This window comes from Miniopterus natalensis, chromosome 8 (genome assembly GCF_054644295.1).
Source record: "Miniopterus natalensis isolate mMinNat1 chromosome 8, mMinNat1.hap1, whole genome shotgun sequence".
NCBI lineage: Eukaryota > Metazoa > Chordata > Mammalia > Chiroptera > Miniopteridae > Miniopterus > Miniopterus natalensis.
The window spans coordinates 17,008,182-17,031,212 of NC_142088.1; the positions used below are offsets into that span (position 1 = coordinate 17,008,182).

The window sequence follows — 23,031 nt, forward strand, 5'->3', positions numbered from 1 at the left end:
GACTTCAAAAATGACCATGAATTGAGAAAACATTGCCCTCAATAGCCAGTCCACCAGTATTAGCACTTATTGGTTCTCCCGTTACCATAGTCCTGTCAGCACAGGATGGTTATGGGGCTTTCAAGTGAAAGAATGAAGAGCATTGCACATGATATATTTCAAACAGACGCTGCATCTTCCAAAGGCTGCCTTTTTGTCATTAATTTTCCAATAATAAAGCATCTGGGGTTTGCATTAAAACAATATGGAAAAGAAAGAAAAGTGATGGCATAAATGAAAAGGGCTGGCTGTGAGTTATTAATTGTTAAAGTGCGGTGTGATGAGTTCATGAAAGTTCTTTGTATCTTTTATTTTTTATTTATCTACTTTTATTTCCTATTTGAGATGAAAGTATTATATTTTAAATGAGACAAGCCTTCATAATATTGATATGAAATGTGCAAAATATATTAAGGTAAAAAAGTATGGAAGATATGGATAGTACCTTTGGACCTAAAAGAAAATTGTCTGGGGGATGGAATAATATACATATTTCTTATCTATGTAAAAAATGATGTAAGTCAATGGGAAGCATACACATATAGTAAATGTTTAATAGAAAAATATTTTTAAAAATATATTTTATTCTTAGAAAGCTTGTCTGCTAAACAAGTAATTGATCTTAATATGAAATCAATATGCTTTTTTTAAAAAAGTACTGAAGAACTGATTATAAAAATTTTGCCAAATGATTTATAATAGTAGAAGCGCAGGTCCACAATCCCTTAACTAAAACTCTTGGGCCACATTTTTGAATCCAAAATTATTCAGATCTTATAAAGATAATACCCAGCAAAGTCTGGTAGAGAGTTCTTCTATCTGTTTCATACCTCCAGTGTGGTCTGAGGCACAACCCTGAGATTAAACACATTAACATTCTGTAGCAAAATGTATGACTATTCACATTGAACATAGCTTTTTAAAGATTATAATTCACCTCAACTCAGTTGAGGTCAGTCAGATTGTATTGACAAATGACTTAAAAGAAGATTTTCGTTTTCTGAGATTTGGAATTTCAGAACTGTAGGTAAGAAAGCATGAATCTTTATCTGAAAGCTACTAACAGAGCTGAGCATACAGAGAATTCATGTATTGTTAACTGAGTGATTGCCTGATCTGAGAAAATTTTCATCAGAACATTCTTGTCTCTTCCCGAAAGTCAGGTCTGTACATCACCCACATTGAGTTCAGTGCGTCAGCTCTGAACTCTTGTGCTTTCTAGACAAAAAAGATCTGGCCACATGACAAATTGGGGTTACTGACTCAGCAGGTTGCCTCATTAAGAGAGCGGTAATAGTTCCATGTCTGGGTTGGATTCTTGTTAGGACATTCAGTAATTTTGCTTCTGTTCTTCTCAGATTCTCAAAATACAAAGAAACATAGGTACGAAAAGGATTTTATTAAAAATAAAGAGGAAGGAGAGGAGGAAGAAAAATGCTGCCACCCACCCAGATTCACTGGAACTTTTGTAATTCAAAGTTCACTCCTGTAAAATCAGCATTTCATAAAAAGCTTTGTCTTAATTTGCTGTGTGCAGTTCTTTTTAATGCTATTAATATAATCCAAACACTGTGTAAACTTTATCTTTTCCAAGAAATACATGTCTAAATAATTTTCTGGATGTTACTGGTTTAAAGAGTCTTCAGAAAATGATGTTTTTAAACAAAAGGTCAATAAATAACCACATGTTTGGTTGCTGCTCTGTTTCTCTGTTTTTACACTAATTACTTAACTCTCCGTGTATTCAATTAATTGGAGAAATGAGTAGAATGCTTTGATTGTCTGGGTGAAAGGTTTTATAATTATGCTGACAATTATTATTAATAATTACAACAGTAATTCAACATAACTTCATTTTGCACTTGCTAAAATCAATAAGGAAAACCACATACTGATCCTATAAAAATATTTATAATCAATTGTAATTTCTTTCTCAGCAATCTACTTTTTATATTTGGCATACATACATCAGAAGCTATGGATATTTGAAGCCCAGAAGCCCAGAAATAAAATGAAATAATCCAATAGGCATTTTAAAAGTGAGAAGCATTTCTATTCATAAGCAGAAATATCATCACTATCTCAAATTCCGTATTCTGTTTGGCTAAAATCACGTTTAGAAAGACCATCAATAAAGGGAGATAAATATTGTGAAAACTCATTTTCCAACTATCAAAGAATTTTCCAGTTTCAAATGTCACATAGTACTCCAAGCAGTCTATATGGGATTTTTTACTATCAAATGTTCCAGGATACAGAAATATTTGCACTTAACATCAGGGCCAAGAAAGAATAGTAAAGTTAAAACTGGACCATTCTCCATCTAATTGATGTCTTGCAAGTTCCTGAAATGGATTCAACGGCTTTACAAATAAAAAAAGCAGCAACCCTTTTCAAAGCCTCCTGCTTGGCCCACTGTGTCTGATAGGAGTGACTGCTAGACACTGTGATCCATCCCATTAACTAGGTCTGGCCAGAGCAAAGTTTCAGACGCAATGAGAGACCATACCTACTACCACCCTCTCACCGGCCGGGCTGGGAAGCATTTCTTTATCATGCTAAAGCTGCGAAATAAAGCTTATCTTTCCCCCAAACCAAAATAAATCACTCAGTGTTCAGTTTGACACTAACTACCAAAGATTTCACACACACAAAATCAAGGGCCCCTTTGGATTCGCTGAAGGAAAGGAGGCGACATCCAGGTCTTGTGAGTGTCAAATGCAAGTGATTAATGAATCTAGAGGAGCCAACAGGAAGGGAGGGAATCAACACAGGGTCCAGTGGTCCAGATGTCAAAAGGCGGAGCAAAGGGGCAATCTGTTGTGATGTTTACGGTGGATTTTCCCAGGGATGATCACGAAGTAGTGACCACAGACACAAGGGAAGGGCCTGCCTGCTTCCTACCGGGTGCCTATGAAAGCCCCTGTCCTGTGTGCTTGCTGATCGTATGAGAGGAGGTGAGGCAGTAACTTGAGAATGTCTTTTCTCTACTCCGGTTGATTGGAGCAGGTGAACAGGCCTTCGACTGCGCAAAAGGAATATTCAGGGGGAGGTGAGGGGAGAGGGAGTGGAAGGAGTCCTAGAAACTGAAAAGGAGTGAACAGAATATAAACCATCATCAAGTGAAGGGAAACACATGGGAAGAAAACCTTCATCTCTCTTTATCGAACGTTCAGAGTTGTTAATAAGAAAGTCATAGGATCAGATCCTCTATTGAACACAAAGAGGGATTCCTTAGGCCCCCGCAGGGAAGCGTCTCTATTTTACACATACAGAGGAAACATTTTTGAGGAAAAGAAGGAAGGCTAAACTCACACCAGTCACTGTTAACCAGCTATTGGTTCTGCTAACCATGATCAGCAGTAAAGACTGTTGTTCTGCCAAGAAAAGAGCAGAGCACGCAAAAAACCGCCAGCACACAACCCGAGTGTTCCTCTGTCCCAGGAGAGTGAAAAGTACGTCAAAAATAAACTTTAATGAAAGAATTTAATCTGGGGTCTACAAACATGATTCGGGAAGTGCAAAAAAACCAGTCCCCCCTCCCTGCCACACACATAGTGTACTAATTAATCTGTGCGCATTTTTCCGAGAGTCTTATAGTTTCCATAAAATTCTCAAATGGTCCTCAATGGGTTAATAACCACCAATTTAATATCCTACCCATAAGGCCAGTAGGAGGGAGAGCAGTACTGAGGGGGAGAAAAGGCAGTGACCATCCATTATTTAGAACCCCTGTGGAAAGAGAGAGAGAGGTGATGTGTGTCAGAGAAAAGAAACATTGAGCCGAGTCAAACACTGCGTTACACAGGGTAGGGCAAAAGTAGGTTTACAGTTGTGAGTATGTGAGAGATCATTCTTGTATTAGTACTTATTGATTATTGTATTATTTTCTATATGAAAAACTGTAAACCTACTTTTGCCCCACCCTGTGTTATTAGTACTAATCACACAATTCTTTAATAGTTAGTAGTAATAATCACACAATTCTTACTAATTTTATATCAGAGTGAAGCATTCTAGAAAGTGACTGGAAGAAAGTCAAGGAGAACTGGGAGAGCGTGTTAGGTAGAGCCAGTGGAGAATGTGGGTTAGGTGGTAAGTGCATAGATATCGAATAGAGAGATGATAAGATTCACTATGGGACTGCAGAATCAAAGGTTATCAATACAATATAAATCATGGGGGAAACTTTTCTAACCTTCTTCAGGCCTTCACTGGAATGTCCGTTTTTAGTAGGTATCCGTTATCTTCACAGGCGGTGGTAGAACCAGCAATCGTGGTGTGTGCTGCATTAGCAGGAGCCCTTAATTGTCCCCTAAGGTAAGTTTTTATTGTGTGTATGTTTTTTCACTTCCATAGAAACACAGCAAAATAATGTTCTACCAGAGTAAGACTGTTTCTAGCCTTCTTTGTAAAGGTCGTGTATCTAAGTTTTAGCAGATAAGATAAAGCTCCATGAGGTGCCTTCTGGGGTCCTCCTAGAAGACTATTTTATCATTTTGTCTTTGTTTTCCTATGACACATCTTTCCTGCTAGATAGAATAGGAATTTGAAGGCTGGATGGAGCTGGAACAGCAACCTTGGACTATGGGGCTCTTGAGAGTGGAGCCTTCTCACATCATAAAGACAAGAGAGAGTAAACTGGAGCCTCTAAAAGTTCCACAGAGCAGAAAAGCTCCTGAGCTTCTATGTTGCTCTTAGAATTAAAAAGATTGGGAAAGAAACAGTTTTTGAGGGGGGAAAAGGCATTGTTTTTAAAAGTGGCAAGATAGAGATAAATATTAAACATTTAAATACAGATATCATGCAGCCATTGGATATAAAAGCCTGGATTAATAGGATTGGTCAGGATTGAAGATATAAATTTGAAATGCATTGGCATATAAACATTATTTAAAGATATGAGACTATAAGGCCACTCATAAAATGACAGTAAAAAAGAAAAAAAAAAGGTCTCCGGATGCAAAGGCATTTTAACATTTAGAGGTCAGAGAGGAAGATTGAGCAAAGGAAACGGAGAAAAAAGAGCTGACAATGAGATCCAAGGAGTACCAGGAAAGAATATGTGAGAGCGTGTTCCTGGGAGGCAGGAATAACAAATGCTGCTGAGCACTTTATTTTTAAATTTAGGGTTGAAAAGTGTTTCCAGGAATTCCATTCCCTCCTTGTTCTGTGTCCCTCTGGCCTTAACCCCGACTCTCTTCTCCAGTGATTCTGCCACCTGACGACAGCTGGTTCTTTCCCAGCAACCAGAAAAGTAGCCCTTGTAAGTCTTAGCATCTCTTCCCAAAGATACAAAAACTAAATCACATTTAATATGTATCGTGAGGCAATGGTCTAATAGTGCAAGAGATAGCAGAGGCGAAGAAAAACAGACTCAGAAAGCAATTACCTTGGACATAAAATTAGAAGTTGTTTAAATCAGGGGGAAAATTTTGCAGTCCTTTATGCTTTTCTAATTTTCTTGTCTCCACAACTCACTGCGGCAGCATTACACACAGCTCAGGGACGACCCCAATTTGGGAGCTTCCTATCTCCCCACTCTGAAAGTAATTCTGATTGATAGGATTAATATTATAATATTGCATCAGGAAAGCTATCAAATATTTATTTTTAAGTATTTATAACATCCATTTTCATCACATGGGATGACAATAAAGATTGCCTAGGACAGTACAGGCAATTTACAAACAAATTCTAAGATCGATCGAAAGTCTGTTGTCTTAACCTTGGAAGCAGAGACTAGCTCATCGATGTCAGTTAAAGAAGTGGTCCTTAATGTCGGGTCCCAGTAGCATCACCTGGGAAACTGTTAGAAATGCAACTTCTCAGGCCTCAACCCAGACCTACTGAATCTGACATTCCAGATAGAGGCCAGCAACTGGTGTTTTAACAGGCTCTCCAGGTGATTACAACACACAGAAGAGCTTGTAAAACACCACGTGGAGAGGGATGGGAAGGGGCCAGGGCAAAGAATACAGAGGAGGAAGGTGACGAAGGAAGGGGTGGGAAGGAGAGGGACAGGGGTAAGGAAGACAGGGAGAGAAGAGAAAGGAGAGCTGGGGAAGCAAGGAAGGGACAAGAGACAGGAAAAGTGAGAGAGAGACCAGAGGAGAAGAAAGCGAGGAATGGCAAAGAAAGGGAGCATCACAGGGACCCTTAGATGGCAATAAACAATTGTCTACCAATTATAAGTAGATGATAAAGTGCCTCACAGTATCCTAAAAATTAAGAAAATTAAAGTAAAACACTAGGTTCCCCGCCACCTAATATTGGTAATATGTATATAAAATTTTTGGCCACAGAATAGTCCAATATGAAATTAGTTCAACATGGCCACCTTCATAAACCTGATATTCCTTCATTATTAAGAATTATTTTTTATTTTCTCCAAGGTAAATACCTCCTAGTAGTTCTGTTCTCCATGTAATTCACCTTGGCTCACTTAACTCTGCTTTTATTCTAGATCCTTCACTACTTCCTTGAAACCCTCTTTATTGTGTATATTCAAACTTGTCCAGCTGATTTTCCAACTCATATGAAACACTAAAAAGGTTACCAGGGGAGAAAGGGTGAGACTTTGACAAAAAATAATAAATAAGATGGATATTTGTTCAAACTGAGGAAAGAACACCTTCCCTTTAAAAGAAAGAGCCTGTGAGAAGAGGAGTCGACTTGTTTTTTTAGTATCATTTGACTTCCTTGCGGAGACTTAAAGATTTCCTGGAGTTTTACTGCCGACAGAAAGCACCTGAGAGACCAACTAATTCCAAAGATTCAGCTCTTACTCATTGTTTAATAAAAACCATAAAATCCACCTGGCTAGAAAATTTAAAGATTAAAAAAACAACTAATTAAACCTAATTGGGTCAGTCTGGACAGGCTGATTACCCTGTCTGATTGGCCTCTGGAGAACCTGACCATGGATTCACTAAGGGCAACCTGGCAAAGCAGAGCCTGAAGTCAGGACAAGTGCTGTATTTCTGTCTGATTTGAGATGGAATTTTTAGTGAGAAATATGATCAAACGTTAAAAAAGGAAACAATGTACTTGGGTATAGCACAATCAACCACATCAGGTCATTCCAGACCCATCCTGATTTCTCACAGTGGAGCAGAGCAGAAGGAATTATTATACTTAGACAATGGACTTATTTTATAGGAAGCCCTGGATTTCCTTCACCTGAATTAACCAAATATGCTTCATCAGGCTTTCTCTTACAAGTTCTTTCTTGCTTGCAACACAGAAGAAAAACTAAAAGATAGCCATGTGGAGTGAATCGAGCACATGGAGGACGGTCACCTTTGTAAGAGGGACCCAAATCTCAGTATACCACAGATAGAGTATTGATTCCTAGAATTTGAAGAGTCTTATCCCACCAGCATACACAAGTAAGACAATCATTTATTCTGGAAGCCTTGATTTTGAAAGTAGTAGCAGTTAATCTGGTTAATGTTGGTTTAGCTTTTATAAAGATAAAAATAGTCTTACACATTGGAAGGATTTTTGCACCTAGAAAAAATAGTAAGAGTGGGGAATTGTAACCCACCCCACTATTCTTTTGCCATTGTTTCTGTAAATGCTGACTCTGACTAATATATAGCTTATAGATAAAAAAGCATGCTTGTATAAGAATCCTAGGAACTAACTTCAAAAGATACAGACTCCGACCTTCAGTCATTCCAGCTCTGGGAGACTTGCTGACTTTCAACCATAAAACTACGATGACTCACATCAGACCAGTATCAAGGTCCTTAAAAGAATGTACTCTGCTGGCCTGCATGTAGAGAACTTTGCAAAGCCCTCCCCTTGATCTCTTTGTTCTGCTTTCCCTCTCCCTCCCTATAAAACCCCCTGCATGCACTAACATGTTAAGATGAGATTTGAGGCAAGAGTTTCCCTTCTTCTCAGGTGGTCAGCAATTGAATTAACCTCTTCTCTTCTCACCAGCACCTGTCTGACAAATTTGGCTTTTGTTGAGGCAGGCAGCTGAACCTGGCTGTTGGTTACATTTTAATCCTACACTTTACCTTATAAAACTCCAAGAATTAAATGAATTTTCTTTAAGGATATATAGACCTATGCTTCTCAAAGTGACCTATGGAGCACCTGTATTTAATTCATTAGAACCATGGGTTAAAAATACAGATTTCTAAGCCCCGACCCAGGCTACAAAATCAGTCTCTGGTAGTGGGTTCAGGAAAAATGTATTTTTTAAAAATCCTTCCCAGGTGGTTCTTAATTACTCTGAAAAATGTGAAATGTCCTTCTAGTGTCTTGCTTAGTGGCATAGTAGTTAGAGAGTTTGAGTGCCATTTTACCTCCTTTGTGCCTTGTTCCTAAAATGAGAATGTTAAAGAGTCCCTATCCCAAAATGTTGTTGCAAAGATTAGCACATAAAAAATGTTTAGTACAGTGCCTGGCTAAATAAATCTTGGCTCTTGCTGTTAAAAGTAATATCATTTAGATAAAAATTTTAAGTCTCCATGAAATCCATGTGGCAACCTTTTTCTACTACTGCATTTTTGCAGTACCTGCAACATGCTAAACATTACTCATTAAAAGCTAATTTTTTATTTTTACCATTTCTTGAACCTTCTTTTTGTTTTTTAAATTGTCCTTCTAACACTGTCAATCTCCAGAAAGAGAGGGGCAGAGAATAAATGAACAGACAAGGAACATTTCTATGGCACAATAACATAAGAATAACATGTGAGATTAACTTTTATGAATTGCCTACTATGTGTGCCAGGAACGTCCACACATGACTGTAGAGGGAAATAATATAGATCTTATGACCCTTGATTACCCAACATAAAGGCTGATGACCCATAGAGGGGAAAAAGAAACTCTCAGACACTAGCCACAACTGTCCAAAATGAATTAAATGAGTTAGGTATATTGTGAACTATGTTACATTTCTCATTACTCTGGTATATGTACATTTTTCCTCAAGGAAAGAAATAAAAACAAAGAGAGATAATGAGTTTCATATCATGTGAAGGCTACATCCAAATAATGTTTCATCTACCATAGTTTTTATACTGTTCCTATAGATTGAAATGCATGATCTCATTTAATTATCAGAAAGCTGTGCAAGGAAGACATTATTCCTTTTCACATGGAAGGGAAATAGGTTAGTGAGATTAAGTAACGGGCCCCACATTCAACTGGTGGCTGGCTGGGTCTGGCTCCAAAGCCTGCTCTTAATCACTTCACCTGAGTAACAGATACCAAGGAGCCTGCTGGGTGTTCAACACTGAACTAGTGGCTAATGACACAGCAGTGACGTGGCCTCATGGAGCTTTCAATCCACAGAGGTGGAAAATGAATATACCCCACACAGTATTATATGTGTTATGGGCGACAGGAGGTGTAAAGAGTTCTAAGCAAATAGCAGGAGGACTGATTTTACTGCGGGGATGAAGGAAAGCATCCTCAAGTAAGGACTGCATCCTCCATTTAACCTGAAAGAGGAGTGAGAGGAGTCAATAGGGGAAAGAGAAAGAGAAAATAGTGGTAATGAAGGGCAGCGTGTATGAAAAACTTGAGGCCAGGATGTGTCAGATACTTGGAAAGAAAAGAATAATATCCAGGAAGGCTGGGGCACCTGAAGCAAAGGCTGGAAATGGCCAAAAATAATAATAATAATAGGAAGTCTTGTGTGTCATGTAGAGTTTTGGGAATTCATCCTAAAAGAAAAAAAGAAAAATCAACAGGACATTAAGCAGATGAAAGGCTCTTCCACATCAGTGACTGGCACAGACATGTTAGAAGTCTGGCTGGAGTTAGGAGTTTTCACCCTAACGTGTTTGAGCATTAGATGCATGGCTCTCTTAATGCTATACTCTTGTCTGTTCAACTAATGCACCACAAATACAATAAGTACTATAAATACTCTGCAATTCCTACTAAACAATAGCTCCAAGCACCACCTCTTATCTTGATCTCAAGATGTACATCAGCTGTTCCTCTCCTGGCTGATTGTCTGCATCTGTGTACTAACAACACCCCAAGCACCCATTAGAGTCAATTTTATTGGTAACTTCTGCTTACTAAGAAAGACCATCATTAATCAGCTTCTGGAAATCAAGGCCAACTACAGCCTCCGTGCTGACATAAATTTGCAGTCCACCACGTACTAGAGCCATATGGAAAGACAAGAACAATTAAAAAAAGACGCACAAAAGTCTGTACAGAAAAATAGCCTTTCTGTGTTGCATTGATAAGTCGCTGGCTGCCTGAATAGTTTTTGGCTGGAATCATTGCTGACTGTAAGATGAAACTCGTTGTATCAATCTTGAGTAATGCCTTCACCTTGCCTGTTCTTACGTCTTCCAAACTTTTAAACTTTTTTTTTTTTTAAACATATCATTAACAGATTAGCTGGAGATTTTTTTTAAAAGGTGTGTGAGTTAACAACTGAGCTGATTTTATTTCTCTTCTGATTTGCTGCTGAGCTATAAACAAGATTACAAAGTTTGCCTTTTGTTCCCCGGCTATCCCTACTTTTCTTTATCTCATGTATGCATCTGCCTCCCCAAATCTTTCTCTTGCCTAACCCAGTCTGCCTTCTTCACATCTTTCCTCTTCCAAAATTCCTCCTCCTCTCCTTTTTAAAGATCGAATTTAGAGACAGAAGATTGCAAGGATATATCCTACCTACTCCTTGGAAGCTGAAGCCACAGAATGTAAAGTAGAAATAAAAACTAAATAATGCATATTGTAATTTGATGTTGTGATTTCCATTAGAGCCTCAGAGCAAATACATCAAATGTCGGGGTACTACCCTGAGAAAAGAGGTTCTGCATCAGGGACGTTTGGAAGGAAGATATTTACCCGGCTCTTCTATGTGAACTGATTGTTCAACTAGTAAACCTCCACTGACTCTTCTGAAATTAAACAAAAACCTTGTATATTGGCATTTATTAAATATTCTTAGTATAGAAAGATTTGGTGGACACACCTTAAGGTGACCCCAAAGAGTCATGCCCTTGTATAATTTCCTCCCCTTGAGTGTGAGTGGAACCTGCAAGTGCTTCTAAAAGATAGATTATGGCAAAGGAGATAGGATGCCATGCCTTTGACTAGGTTACTTTGCACAGCAAAGGTGATACAATGCCATTCCCATGATTATGCTACATTATGAGACACTGATTTAGAAGACTGGAGAAAGGAATTCCTGATGGCCTTGAAGTCAGCTGTCATGGGGTGAGCCTGTGCGATAGCTCACACAGCAAGGAACAGTGGGCAGCAGCCTCTAGTAGCTGAGAGCGGGCCCCCAGCCCACAGTGAACAACAAAATGTGGACCTCAGTTCTACAGCTGCAAGGAGATGAATTCTGTCAACAACCACAGGGCGTTTAGAAGTAGAGCTTTCCTCAGTCAAGGCTCTGATGACAATGCAGTTGGAGTTAGTGCCTTGACTGCAGACTGTGAGAGCCTGAGCAGTAGCCCCAGCTAAGATGTACCTGCACTCCTGCCCCCAGAAACTGAGACAATAAATATCTAGTTTGTTTTCCTTCAAATACTTTAGTAATATTCCATTATCTTCTTGCACCCAGGTTTCTGTTGCAAAAAGTGTGGCATGAAATTGATTTTTTTGTCCTCTCTAAGTGATCTGCACTTATTACTTTGCAGTTGTGTTGTAGGCAGCAGGAATGGCACCAGGTGTGAGCCCGTGAGGTCAGACCAAACCTGGGTTCAGCAACCTTGGTACTTAGGTTCTGGCTAGGAAAGAATTCAGAGCCAAGTCCCAAACCATAAGAGAACATTTATTTGATAAAATTACAGAGGTGGAAGGAGTAATTCCTAGAAGAAATGAGCTTAGGAAACAAGTTACAGAGGCAAAGGAAGGGCCCTTGGAGCTTGGGAGTGAGGAAGCTAATGCCGGGGGGGAGGGGGGGGGGGGCACGGGCATGCTCCCGGGAGGGAGTGTGCTCAGCCCTCCATCCTAATGGTTTTAAACTTGGAGATCTTAGAGGAAGTCCCAGGGGAAGATCTTAATAGAATATTCAGCAGTTTTACAGCTGTGTCCTTTCAGGGTTTCAGTCTCCACTGATTGATTGGTCTGTGCCAAGACAGGGGCCATCAATGCAGCTGGTCCTGAGATCACCTGTGGCTGGTTTTTGTTGCTCTTCTGGGCCTGAAGCTGAAACACAACTGAGGCCTGAAGTCATCTCTAGGGAGGAAAGGTCAGGGGTCGAAACCACATGACCACTGATATGCTGGGGAAGGAAAGGCTGCCCTGGGGGTGAGATCCCAACCCTAAAATTGTCCTTTGCTAGGCATTCAGGACTTTCTACCCTGATGACCTTCTGTACCCGGCCTATCGTCCTTGCTCTGCTCATGTCTGTCTAACTGCGCCTATCACTATTGGAATTTTCTTTTTGACTTAACCAAGTAGACATACAGATTGCACATTTTTCTCAAGAGCATGGCTAGAGATGCTTTAGGAAGGCAACATGAGGAGTCCTGTTGACCCTGTCACCAGTAAAACAACCATACCTGGTGAAAATTATGGAAAAAAATTTAAGTCTCTGGATATTGTCATAGGGCATACAGCAAATGGAGAAACACTTATTTAAGAAAATATATGTAATCTTGGTATGAACAGGGAGAATCTGTGGCTTTTTGAGCGTCCTTACCTAGCCTTTCCCCAACTCAAGGTGACCGTAGCTCTATTCCAGGCAGGTGCAGCTGAGAATACAGGGGTCTCTTCCCCAGCTCCCAGTCAAGCGTTAATGATCTCCCCTGGTAGGGCAGGCCTGTAGTACTTCCTCCGCCCAGCACTCACTCAAATGGTGGATCCCCTACTCTAGGTGCATCAGATCAAGAAAATTGATTCCCAGTTGCCTTGTCTCTGCTTGTTTGTAGGTGGGGCAGTTTCTATGCCTGAAGAGGCAAACCAAGAAGACCATCAGCTACTTGCCTTGTACTATACCCCACTTTTAAAGAAGGGATATAACTTCCACAGAATTGGGCCACTGTCCTTGCCCACAGCTCTGGAGCAACGATGCAGAAGTTTTGGTGGTGAGCAATTAAAGAGAGGCTCATAGCTCCATGAGTGCAACAAGCTAAACCACAGATCAGGTAAAAGTTTAACAGAAAGAACCCGGGAAAGAGACAGCTAGGAAGAAGTTTGCATCCCTCAAAGGCTGGCTTCAAAAAAGACCCCTGCAGAGACTGGAGTTTAATTGGATTAGACTGTGGAGTAATTTATGCCCAGGATGTTGTTGAAACAATAGAACAATGAGCCAGCAATTAGGGGAGGCGGCAGCTGGGTGAGATTCCTGCAGAGGCAAACAGTTTAGCAGAGATTGGGAAAAGACAAAGACAGCCCTGCTAAAGCACTGTCATCCCAGGGTGAGTGTGTGTGATGCTGAAGCCTGCATCCTTGGAGGCAGCACACTGGGGCGGGGAAGAGATATCACTGAAATAGTCCAGCCAAGCAACTAAAAATATGAACAAAAAACATCAACAACCACAGTGAGCCCTGGAGGTCATATCAGTATCAGTTGGGACCCACACAGAAAACCTGTGGAAATGCAAAATGGTGTAGCTGCTTTGGAAAGCAGTCTGGAGATTTCCTCAAAGGGGTCAACATACAGCTACCATATGACCTAACCACACTCCTCTTAAGTATATACTCCTCCCTCCCAAAAGAAAACATATTTCTACACAAATGTTCATAGCATAATTCATAATAACCAGAAAAGTGGAAACCACCCAAATGTTCATAAACCAGAAAATGAATAAAGGAAATGTGATATATTCATGTAATAAAACATTATTTGCCAATAAGAAAGGAATGAAATACTGATACATGCTATCGCATACATGAACCTTGAAAACATTATGCTAATGAATGAGCTAGTCACAGAAGACCACATTTTGTCCATAGGTATGGAAAGTGAGTGGAAGCCTAAACCTGGGGCTACTGGAGGAGATGGGAAGTGACTGCTCATAGTTACAGGGTTCCTTTCTGGAGTTATTCAACTATTCTAAAATTTTTGTGGCAATACTTGCAAAAAGATCTGTGATTATACTAAAGTCAATTAAATTGTACACTTTGTTATTATTTTTTTAATGTCTTTATTGACTTCAGAAAGAGGAAGGGACAGGGAGAGAGAGATAGAAGCATCAATGATGAGAGAAAGCCATTGATCGACTGCCTCCTGCACACCTCCGACTAGGGATCGAGCCCGAAACCCAGGCATGTGCCCTGACCGGGAATTGAACCACAATCTCCTGGATCCTAGGTCGACGCTCAACCACTGAGCCATGCCGGCCGGGCTAATTTTACTCTTTAAATGGATGAATTATATGGTGGGTAAATAATATCTCAATAAAACTATTTATTAAAAACTGGCAATGCAGTGAATTAACATATTTATGCTATTAGGATTTAATCTAAAATTGTGTTTGCCCAGGAATTTTTAGAGCATTCCTTTTAGTTGTGTGATGGAGAAAGAGGAGAACTTTTAATTACTTGGCCTCTTTGCAAATGTATTTTTTTTTTCCAATAATAAAGTACATGTTGCTATAAATGAGCACACAGCCAGGAACTGAGAGGTTCAATATTGCTCAGTGCTAGCAGGCTTGCCTCAAAAAATTCTGAGGCTTTGTAAACAGAATCCATATTGTCCCTTCTGCTCTCGAATCAGTGGGCTGCTTAATTCTTTATTAGTGATTCTGTTCAGGCATCCACGTGTTTCTATGCTGTGTTTTGAGTTTAGGAGAGCAAGTCTGTAAAATTAGCCCTGTTCGCCACTGGAAACACCGGGCCTGCAACCTGAGCTCACCACACCACATCTGTGCTCTTTAAGAAGGCAGAGTCTAGTCATTTATATTCAAGAACAGAGAGTGAAAAATGTCCTTTGGTACCAAAACATAACCCTTTATTAAAGCAAGTAAATATAAGCAACATTAGCCAATGAAGCATGATTCTACTAGAGAAAAACTTCTTTCAGAAATATAGACTTAGAATGTATGTCTTAATAATTACTTTTAAATAAAAAACCTTAGACATCTCTCTTTTAACACACTACACATCTCAGCCTGTAGTTAAAAACCTCCCTAGTAGTTTATTCTCAACTGTCCTCAGCACTGGAGGGTAAAAGAGTATTAATTTCTCAGGGCCACAGACTGTTAATCAGGGTCCATGTTAATTAGGGGGAAAATTCTTTACCTTTGTAAGCCACTTGCATTTAGAAATTCTGTACCCTCCCCATATGCAGTAGAAAAGAGAAACGTCTACACCTCTCCTTCCATCTCTCACTAGGCTGTTCACTCGGAGAGACCACTCTGGGGGGCAGCAGGGCTGTTCTGTTCTTTCTTTACCTTTCTAACTCCTTCCCAGCAGGGATTTCACTCTGAAACTGGAGCCAGGTGGAACTTAAGTAACTTAAGCATATCTGTTTACATTTTGAGAAAATGGTAGCCCCCATCAAAAAAATTATATCAGCTATTCTAAAGCACCGATAATTTCTAAATGATCATGATACTGTGAGAACAACTTAAAGACTTTCAAATGGAAATGATGCCTGTAGAGCATAGCAACAGGCAGAACCATACTGGGCCGTAGTAAGTAGCCTTTGTTTCGATAGCCACGTGCAATTCAGAAACCAGACCCTCTCCTAGCTCAAGGCAGCAACAAGAAATCGACGGCAAGGATGGGATCAGTGGGATCCTGGCAATCAGTGGGATGGTATTCCTTCTATCAAATTTGAAGTGTAATTGATTAATCCTTTAACTTTGAGATGCGTCACATGAATTTCTTTTGCTTGTCTCAATAGTAATCTTTTCATGTTCTTAACACAGTTATTTTGAGATTATAGATCTAGCAATCGATACATACTTACAAGTGCTAAAAAAGTGTGAGTTATTATGCAGGATTTTATGGGGCATATAAGGATGGATAAAATCTCTTCTGTCACAGATAATTGGAAACTAAATAGATGAAAGATTTTTTTTTTTTTTTAAGCAGAGAGAGAAAGTGGTAATAACTATGCTAAATGAGTAGTTTGAATCTCCTTTAGGCAATAACCATCATATTGGTCTTGAGATTATCGCTTGCTGGATTTATTACTCATAGTGCTCTCACATTGGCTGCCCAAATCCTTCCTTATGCTTAATTATACAAATAAGAATATTCTCATTTCTTTCAAAAAGAAAAACTACAAAACAGTAGATTTCTAGTGACAAAGGCATTTTTGTTTTGACTTGGTATTATAAAATATTGTCTTTTAAATTTTTCATGAAACTATTTCTTAAAGAATTTGGTAACCAATTATTACTTTCTGCATTAGGCTATATTTTTTAATTACTGAAAAGTCTAGTGACTATGGTATTAGACATATTTTTGAAAAGTTTAACCTGCTAAAGCCACCAATTTACAATTATAGAGTTACCTGTACTTCATATACCAGGGAAGCCAAACAGTGACAATTTGGAAGAATATTTTATTTAAATCAGGCAAAGCATTGACTATATGTTCATGGCTTGGTTGTTTTCATTTTTATTGCCCTTTTTTTTAAAGAGAACTTTTCACACTAGATTATTTATTTAATGATGCATGTGTGACCCTATATACATTTGAGTGCACTGTAAATTCTGGCTACAAATATAATTCATATCAAGGAAACTGCTCATAAACCGAAAAGGGAAGCAGTTCCATTATCAATTTCATCTCTAGTGAGTGTCATATCATAATTCCTTCTTTCATCTTCTTCTAAATTTAATTTTAAAAAGAGCAAATATGTTACCGCTATGCAAGGGTGACACATTCATTAATCACAATACATTTTATAATTATGAGCTACATTTGTTTATTACACTAAAATAATAGCTGCCATATGAGTAACTAATCTGATATTAATATTCTATTAAGATAATTCAACAGTGCATTATAAACATAAACTACAAAGGGGATTCAGAGCGATTGGAGAGTTATTTTGTTCCAAAATTGAAGGTGTCATGTCAACTATTGTCATGAGATGGTCAATAAAAAACACACGAGGCACCAATTCCACTGTGACCATAACTGTAAGTAAACACAGAAGAAGTCTCTTATTCTTATGGCATCTTAATTTCAGTTGTAAAAACTTATTTTAAAAGTCTGTGAAGGCTGCGGGTTTTTAAAGCAATATGTTTTATGAAATGTGCACGTAGATAAAAGTAACTACACATGTCTGACTTCTAACTCATGCTGATAACTAGGAATTTTCTCTTTCTCATGAATTCATGTTTCTTAGAGATAACAAGATGCCTGGGGGAAAAGGGCCCTGGAGAGAAAAGGGTAGTAGCTATTACTGGAAGTTTGCACAGTGCTGTACTCTGTTAACATTTCTCATTCCCTGGGTGCTCATCTCTGACAGCTCCCAAAGCTCAACACTAATGCAAAAGCTTAAGCAGGTGGATGATGGAAGGTTACACAGGCATTGAGGCATTCTGGAAATAATGCAAGTTGAAATAAATTTATCAAATCAAGATAAAATGATAAAATGCATATAGATATCTGGTATTCACAGGCCTTCAACTAATTATAAGTAGTGTTTATTTGAAGTATTTAAGGCCTACTGTGTGGCAGGCACTGTGCCAGGGGATAGTGGTGAATAAGTCAGAGAGCTACTTAGGGAGACCAACTGTCTAGTTTGTCCAGGTCTTTCCTGGTTTCAGCAACAAAATCCTGTACTGCAGAAACCCCGAAGCCACAAGCAAGCCGGGACTGTTGGCCACGCTACGGGAGCATCAGCCTAACAGACGAACTGTATCTAGGTGCCAGCAAGGGCATGACCACGGTGTGAAACGTTAGTTTCAGAGAGTGGTCAAACGGGAGAGCAGAATTATCATCCATACGGAATCAGAGTGAGCGCGAGAATTACAGGATCCCAAAGGGGCTGGCGGGAGAATCAAGGGCTGGATTGCAAACAGTGAGTGCTAGGGCGATCGGCTGAGTAAGCAGCTGTCAGAGCCATTCAAGATGCTTGGAACTCTAAACTGTCCTTGAGGAAACCTGCTGTGGAGTGTTAGTGACCTACCTGTAGACATCCAATGGAGAGAGGAGGTCTCTAGGAAGCCAAACACGTGTGTAGGTAATTATATCACTTGGGGAAGAGCCAAAGCTTAGAACATTTTCTGTGGACAAAGCTTGACTAGATCACATACTTAAGGCATCATATTGGCTTGGATGATATCTCCATAGTACCTCCATCCAGTAGTGAGAGAAACTAAAACTCCAGATATTACCCTCAGCATCATGATCCTGAGCCACTGTTTTAAATGTAAACTCTTCTGTTTTTTCTTCCTTGCCTGGACTGTTATCCCAATGCTTCTCCAAGCTTTCTTCCTCCTGTGTTTCCTCCCAGGCCTGCCTTCCCAACCACACCTCCCGATAGCCTCTGGAACCCACTGTGTTTATTGGGAACTCCCACCAGATCCCAACTGCTTCATCAGTATTGCCTTGTTTATCTTCTCCATTCCATCACTGCTGCTTTAGTCCATGCTTGCATTGCTGTCTCTCACTGGTCTCTCTGCCTCCATTTCACTCCTTTTTATGTAGCCTCAAAGCTGGCAAAGCTGGCAGCATCCAAACCTGCCAGAGAGAGTTCCAAAATAAAAATCTGATCATGTCGGTTCCCTGCTTTAAAATCATTCAGCTAGAGGTGTTTTCTAATTTCCCTTTTAATTTCTTCTTTGACCCAACGGTCCTTCAAGAGCGTGTTATATAAATTCCACTTATTTGTGAATTTTCCAGTTTTGCTTCTGTTGTTGATTTCTAGTTTGATTCCATATTGGTCAGGGAAGATACTTGGTATGACTTCAATGTTCTTAAATTTGTTAAGTCTCGTTCAGCATGTGGTCTGTCTTGAAGGTCCATGTGAGCTTGAGAAGGATATATATTCACCTGCTGTAGGGTGGAAGGTTCTGTATATGTCTGTTAGATGGATTTGGCCCACAGTGTTGTCCAAGTCCTCTGTTTCCTTATTGATCTTCTATATAAGACCCTTTTTGATTAATATTCTGTATAGTGATGGATGATCTTTCCATTATTTTAAGTGGAACTGAGCCTGGAAATATTTTTGCAGTGCTTCTAGCAGGACTAATACTCCCCCAAAAATATTTTGAGGAGTGTTGCTCTAGCCTGAACTCCTACCTCCCCCTATCTGCAATAGTCTTTACCCAATGCATATGGAACTCCTAAAGCCCATCACACTCTTGACACCCCCTCATCTTTGTGTGTGATTGTCCCTCTTTCAGAAATGTTCAGCTTTTATTCTTTCTCCTAGCTGATTTATACCACATTTTCAAGACTAAGATCAAGCAAACCTTCTTAGCCCCCCTCCATCTGGTTCCAATGCCCTTCCCCGAACTCCCAGATCACGCACTTCATTTCACGTAGTGCTCTGTATTTTCCTGAGGAGAGAGGATCTCTTATGTACCTTGGTTCCTTCAATGATTAGTACAGTTTCTGACATATGCTAGGTATTTGCTAATGAATAAATAGGATGTTGAAGGTAGTAAAGAAGAAATCATTGAACCAAAATTTAATAGGGGAAATCAGACCAGCAGTATAGCAACTACCTGTCTGCAAAATTAATAAGAAGAAACAAAGCTGTCTTTCTGGAGTGCTCTGAGTACAGGAAAATGAACTGCAGGACCTCTGAGGTCTTCTTCTTGTCTTTGGAGTCTGAAATTCTGGGGGAATAATACATTTCTCTATGAGTTTGATCTAGCCCCTTCAAACGGATTTATTATTGTTTATTTAAATAATGTATGACTTACCCTTCCAGCTGAATATCAATAGGAAAAACAAATCTGATCTTAGATTTCCTAGTGTCGCCAAGTTAGAAATGCATTCAAATTCAGTGAAATTAAAATAAGAAAAGAATTATTAGGGATTTCTCCTCACCCTTTTAACTGTCATTTGTACAGTCTGTCTTTTTCATGTCTATTTTGACTTTCAAAATCCTCTTACAGAGATTTTATATTATCCTTTCTTGACTTGTTTAGTGAAAACATTAGAATCTACAGAGGAAATTTGTTGCATTTATAACCATCTTTTTTCCCTGTCAAAAAATTTTCCCTTGTTCTTTTATGACTTCTTTTTTTTTCTTTCTTCACTAATCCACTCTGCCAGGGATTCTGACAGCTGAAATATGTGAATAGAGCCATATTATATCTCAATGTATAGACTTAAATTTAGTCACAGAGGTGCTAGTTGAAATTTTTATTTGTCAAAATATTTTAGTCTTAAGTGAAAGCTACCCACACATGCCTTATATAAAAACAGTTCTTGCACAGAAAGATTTACAGTATTCTTCCCTCTTGGTAATTATGCTAAGTCACCTGAAGCAGCTGAAAACAACAGGTTTCATTTTATTCTCTGTATTTTGGGTTTGGATACACACAGAAAAAAATTCATGCCTACCAGTACTTAAGCTGCCATAAGAAAATTAACTCTTTCCTCCTGGAAAACATGGTCTGCTAACATTACTGCCTACACTGCCTTACTCAAGTGTGGCTCAGAGTCCACCATCTCATGCAAATATTATCTCAAATGTTTTTTAACCCTTGTGACATTGTTTGAGAGATGAGGGAAAATAAAGTAGTTCAAATTCTGATACAGATAACAAAAAATAAAATTTTGGAAAATTAGAACTTTGTCTCTGATTAAAAATATATATATATCTCTCTATACAGTGTATTAACCCCTTTACCTATGTATATAAAGATAGTTTCTTGCCCCTTTTAAGGAGAAATGTTACCAGGATACCAGCAAAACCAGAAATGTCTAAGTTTAATTGGTTATAGAAACAGTGTATTATAAAACTTATTGACCTATAAATGACTTGTTTCTGGTCTAAACGTGGATTTATATATGTAAATTTAATATTTGAAGAATTAACACATTTTTAAAGTTTTGATATGAATATTAAGAAAACAGCCTCATAAAACTATACTTAGAACATCATGAACTTCTTAAAGGAAAGTTGGGGTTCTATATTTCTTTATCTCTTGTACCTACTGGCCAGCTAGACGCATGTTTGTATTTCAAAACGCTTATTCGTCAAATTAAATATGCAATGGAAGCTATCAAATAAGTTTCAGCCACAGTTGGTCTGAAATCAAAAACCCATATAAGTATTAGTTATATTGAAAAGAGCATAGTCAGAGCTTGTATCTCATCAGAAAAAAATTCTCCATGTTGACAACCATATTAGTATCTCAGTTGCAGGACTAATTGCTGATGCTAGACTGTTCTGTAATTTTATGCACCAAGAGTGCTTGGCCTCCAGATTTGTATTTGACAGACCTCTTCCTGTGTCTCATCTTGTATCTCTAATTGAAAGCAAGACCCAGATACCAACACAAAGATATGGCCAAAAACCATATGGTGTTGAACTGCTTATTGCTCGCTACGATGATATGGGCCCTCATATTTTCCAGACCTGTCCATCTGCTAACTATTTTGACTGCAGAGCTATGTCCATTGGAGCCCATTCTCAATGAGTTCATATTTATTTGGAGAGACATATGTCAGAGTTTATGGAGTGCAACCTGAATGAACTGGTTAAACGTGGTCTGCAAGCTTTAGGAAAGACACTTCCTGCAGAATGAGACCTAACTACAAGGAATGTTTCCATTGGAACTGTTGGTAAAGACTTGGAGCTTATGATTTATGATGATGATGTGTCTCCACTCCTCCAAGGGCTTGAAGAAAGGGCAAGAGAAAGGCACAGTCTGCTCAACCTACTGATGAACCTGATGAACCTGCAGAACATGCTGATGAACCAATGGAGCATTAAGTGATAATCCCCCAGCCTGTATGGGTATTATCAAATGCCTAAGAATACAGGAACACGTACTGATGACAATAATTTATACTTTGAACCAAAAGATGCAGTTGTAGCATGGTATGTTTTAGGAATCAGTTCAGATTTGAGTTTTTTCCAAGCAATTTCACTGAAACCATATAATGGGATGCATTTTTCTTTGAGAGGATCTATATAATAATTTTCTAGAAAGTATAATTATCTGTATATTAATATTTTTATAGGAATAACATGTATCTTTGTGGTTTTAAAGACAACTGTGAAAGAAATATAGTAAAGGAGAGGAAACAAGGTGGCGGCGAGGTAACAGCTGCAAAGACCACCTCCCGCAACCACATCAAAATGACAACTAAAATACAGAACCACCATCACTGAGAGTCTCCTGAAATCTGGCTGCACAGAAGCGCCACAACCAGGGAACTAGAGAAGCACCGAGACCAGTAGGAGGGGCGGAGACACAGGCGGGTTGGGGCTGGATCCCGGAGACACGGCCTCAGGCCCACACCCAGTGCCTCGGGGTAAACCTGGGAGGGAATCTCGGCGGTGGCGGAGGTTTCCGGGAGGAGGGAGGGTCCCAGCCCCACAGCAGGGCCCCAGCCCAGGGCTCCAGGGTTGGGAAGATTCGTCTCCACAACTCCGGGCTGTGAAACCAGCCGGGACTGTCCCTGAGGGTCGCAGAGCTGCGGGAGCCCCAGCAGCTCCTCTAAAGGGCCCAGCACGGACTCACTCGGACGCTCCCTCTGAGCCCAGCGCCGGGCAGCAGCCTGAGAGGACCCAGGACACTCGGGGAGGAACTAACCTGCCTGAGATCCGGGCGAGAGGCGGAGGGGCAGCTTCCTCCCAGGCAGAAGGGCTGGCGGAGGCCATGGCTCCTTAGACGAGTCCTCCCCACACACAGCCCACAGACAGGCACCATATTTGAATCCTCAGCACCTGACTCACACCTTTGGCCCCGCCCCGTGATTCCCGGAGGCCCTGCCCCTCCCCACCTGCAGGCTCATCCGGGCCATTTCCAGGGGCTTTCCTGTGCAAGTGGCCTCTCCAGCCTCCTGCTTAGGACTTTCCTAAAATCTCTCAAACAAGCAGCAGCGGGCCCCATACAACTTGATAAGCGGCCCCAGGCCTGGCACTAGCGGCAGCTGCATTGGCTCACAGCT

The 23,031-nt window shown here is 39.8% G+C and overlaps 1 pseudogene; it reads left to right on the plus strand.

Annotated features, from left to right (window-relative positions):
* Positions 1-2,828: 2,828 nt before the first annotated feature.
* LOC107524808 (proteasome subunit alpha type-1-like) lies at positions 2,829-21,847 on the plus strand (annotated as a pseudogene).
* The last annotated feature ends 1,184 nt before the right edge of the window (positions 21,848-23,031 follow it).